Source organism: Berghia stephanieae, chromosome 11 (genome assembly GCF_034508935.2).
Source record: "Berghia stephanieae isolate SIO BIC M18660-M18661 chromosome 11, UCSD_Bste_1.3, whole genome shotgun sequence".
In the NCBI taxonomy this organism is placed as follows: domain Eukaryota; kingdom Metazoa; phylum Mollusca; class Gastropoda; order Nudibranchia; family Aeolidiidae; genus Berghia; species Berghia stephanieae.
The window spans coordinates 18,518,657-18,522,916 of NC_088370.1; positions in this window are offsets into that span (position 1 = coordinate 18,518,657).

The window sequence follows — 4,260 nt, forward strand, 5'->3', positions numbered from 1 at the left end:
CCTAAGAGGCTTCATGTCTTGTCCTATATTCCTCCGTGGAATGTCTAGGCGACGATATCTTATGATGTCGTGGCGAAAAAGGCATAATTTAATTATTTTTTAAAAGAATAATAACAACAACAACAACAACAATAATAATAATAATAATAATAATAATAATAATAATAATAATTAATAATAATAATAATAATAATAATAATAATAATAATAATAATAATAATAATAATAATAATAATAATAATAATAATAATAACCATTTAATAATAATAATAATAATAAAATAATAATAATAATAATAATAATAAATAATAATAATAATAATAATAAATAATAATAATAATAATAATAATAATAATAATAATAATAATAATAATAATAGATAATGAATAATATAATAATAATAAAAGAAATAATAAAATAATAATAAAAAATAATAATAATGAAAAAAGTAATAAAATAATAATAAGTAATAAAAAAATAAAAAATGAGATGAAAGATGATGAAGAGAGAAAAGAAGAAGAAGAAGAAGAAGAAGAAGAAGAAGAGAAGAAGAAGAAGAAGAAGAAGAAGAAAGAAGAAGAAGAAGAAGAAGAAGAAGAAGAAGAGAAGAAGAAGAAGAAGAAGAAGAAGAAGAAGATAGAAGAAGAAGAATGAAAAGAAAAGAAAAGAAAAAAGAATGAGAGAAAAGAAAAAAGAAGAAGATAGAAGAAGAAGAAGAAGAAGAAGAAGAAGAAGAAGAAGAAGAAGAAGAAGAAGAAGAAGAAGAAGAAGAAGAAGAAGAAGAAGAAGAAGAAGAAGAAGAAGAAGAAGAAGAAGAAAGGACGAAGAAGAAGAAGAAGAAGAAGAAGAAGAAGAAGAAGAAGAAGAAGAAGAAGAAGAAGAAGAAGAAGAAGAAGAAGAAGAAGAACGAGGAGGAGGAGGAGGAGGAGGAAGAAGAAGAAGAATAATTGATTAAAGAACTAAATATACCAATAAGAACAAAAAAACAAGTTATGACGCACTCGAAAAACCCCCCAAAACAAAAGCACAGATAGATAGATAGATAGATAGATAGATAGATAGATAGATAGATAGATAAAGAAGAAGAAGAAGAAGAAGAAGAAGAAGAAGAAGAAGAAGAAGAAGAAGAAGAAAAGAAGAAGAAGAAGAAGAAGAAAGAAGAAGGATGAAGAAGAAGAAGAAGGAAGAAGAAGAAGAAGAAGAAGAAGAAGAAGAAGAAGAATGAAGAAGAAGAAGAAGAAGAAGAAGAAGAAGAGAAGAGAGAGGAGGAGGAGGAGAAGAGAAGAAGAAAATTGATTAAAGAACTAAATATACCAATAAGAACAAAAAAACAAGTTATGACGCACTCGAAAAACCCCCCAAAACAAAAGCACAGATAGATAGATAGATAGATAGATAGATAGATAGATAGATAGATAGATAGATAGATAGATAGATAGATAGATAGATAGATAAATAGATAGATAGATAGATACATAGATAGATAACTGGATGGATGGGAATGGATAGATGGATGGATGGATGGATGGGATACGATGGATGGATGGATGATAAGATGATGGAATGGTGGATGGATGATATGGATACATAGATAGATAGTAGAGAATAGGATAGATAGATAGATAGATACATAAGATAGATAGATAGATAGATAGATGGATAGATGGATGGATTGATTGATAGATAGATAACTAGATAGATAACTGGATGGATGGATGGGAGGATGGATAGATGGATAGATGGATGGATGGATAGATATATAGATAACTAGATAGATAACTGGATGGATGGATGGATGGGTGGATGGATAGAAGATAAATATGCATTCACCCCATCTTCAAACATACCGTTAATGGTGCGAGACAACAAAGACAATGAACCATAACAAGAGAGGCGTCTACCACTCACTACAACAATAGACTGTAACAATACGCCAAGCAGGGGGCGAGGGGCCGGGGGGGGGGGGGGGGGAGGTTGTGTCACTTCTCGCTTTCTTTCTCCAGGTGATCCATATTTATTTTTACATTTATGAAAGTGCAGGCAATGAAACAGCATTTTGTCCTCGTCTGTTTTTACATAGATTCCTGTTTTAAATGGCTGTTGGAAAACCCCGTCTTGCATAACACAATAACTGACTGATTCGTTTATTATTATAATTATTGCTATTATTTTTCGTTTGTTTTCTCTTCCTTTTCTTCAAACTCAAACCCACTTTCGCTTTCGTTCTCTTCCCCCTCTTGCTCCCTCTAGTCGTCGTCCTCCTCCTCTTCTTTCTCCTCCCCCGCCCCCACTCCTCCTCCCCAACTCCTCCTCTTCTTCCACCACCACCACCTCCTCCTCCTCCTCCTCCTCCTCCTCCTCCTCCTCCCTCTTTTTTCCACACCACCACCCCCCCCTCCCTCCTTCTTCTTCACCACCTCTCCTCTCTTCTTCTTCTTCTTCTTCTCTCTTCCCTTCTTCTTCTTTTCTTCTTCTTCTTCTTCTTCTTCTTCTTCTTCTTCTTCTTCTTCTTCTTCTTCTTCTTCTTCTTCTTCTTCTTCTTCTTCTCATTCTCCTTCTCCTTCTTCGTCTCCCCAATAGGTCAGTCGGTAGAGTGCTCCCTTCACACGCAAAGGGATCGAGAATGATCGTAGCCATCGTTTTGTTATAGATAGAATGCGCTTGGTCAAGGAGTTCACAACATTGTCATCCGGAAGTATAACGGACCAACACACAAACTCTGTGTAACCATGAACTTTTATAGTCTGGTTAATACAGTTTAGTGAGAACAACTCACAAACGAGGATGGCAAAAACAATAACAAAGGCCTGAATGACGTCATCTGCATACTATCGATAGCCAGACACTGAAATCCAAAAGGACTGGCAGTTTGACGTCATTATTTGTTTTTTGCAGCGCCTAGTTAGTTGTCGTTAGTAGAGCTCATGGAAACAAGTTATTTCATTGGTTGAACTATTGAATACAACTCACGATTTGTTTTCTTTTTTGGCAAAAGACTGGACTTTTGACCTCATTTTTTTGGTCAGTGTCAGGCCATAACTTTACGAATGATCCCGGGTGAAGTCGATATTGCCGTGCGTATCGAGCAGTCGGGACCGGGGTTCGATTCCTATCCGCCACTTTTTTATCACTTTATTTTGTGACATGATTAACATTGGTGTCTTTAACTTCTTTTTCATTTTAAAGTTTCCATTTAGTTTTGAATGTCAAAAAAAAACAACTTTTTATTCTGGAAAATGAATAATTCCCGGCACCATTTTTTTTAAAAAGTAGTTCTTCAGAGCCGTTTGGCCCATAGAGCCGGAGTTTATCCCGGTTTCTATAGCGTGACACGGACAATAGCAATTGCTTGCTACCCTTTGGATAGGACGCTAATCTATCTCAAAGTACTTGTCGCTGGATCTAACACAGACCTAGCTACCTAATCACTGCTGGGTGGACAGGAGGGGGTGGGGGGGGGGGTGGTCAGAAAAATATCTCGACTACACCCAGGATCGATCTCGGTCCCTTTGCGTGTGAAGCGAGTGCTCTACCAACTGAGCTTTAAAGATCCCCGTACTATTAAAAACTAGAATGTTTACCGTTCATTTGATCCATAATTCATGTCCCTACACCAAATAGTAATCGAGTTATAACGAGTTTCGTTTTGGATGAACCATTCATTTGGATAAACTCGAATTGACAAGCGATGTAAGGGAGGCGACTCATGAATAAACAAAACTAAAACAAATTTTGACAGGATTATTTCCCTTGTAAGACATTGTGCGGTTAGGAAATTGAAGAATCCGAAGTGTAATAATAATAATATTGTCAACATTTAAATTTTAATTGAGAATCCCTGTTTTTTTTCCCACCGTTCTGTGGCTAAACAATTTTATTTCAACTCGAAATCTTTTACGGCTATGTGATCTAGTGGTATTACACTCGCTTTCAGATCGGAAGGTCCTGGGTTCGAGCCACGGCTTGGCGCATAGTTGAGTCCTTGGAAAAGGCTCTTTACTCACATTCTCTCACCGTAGTCAGGTGTAAAATGAGTACCTGGCCTTAAACAACGTTGTCTGAAAAATTATAATATCGCCTCACAGGCGTCATGTCCCGTCCTACATGTTAAATGTTGCTGTTGACCAGGGACCCCTTGTAAAGCGCTTTGAGCACATTTAGTGGATATTGCGCTATATAAAGCTCAATTATATAAAGCTCAATTATTACTTTTACTTGAAATAGAAATCAATAAAAATAACCGCCCTCTTGTCAAAAAGT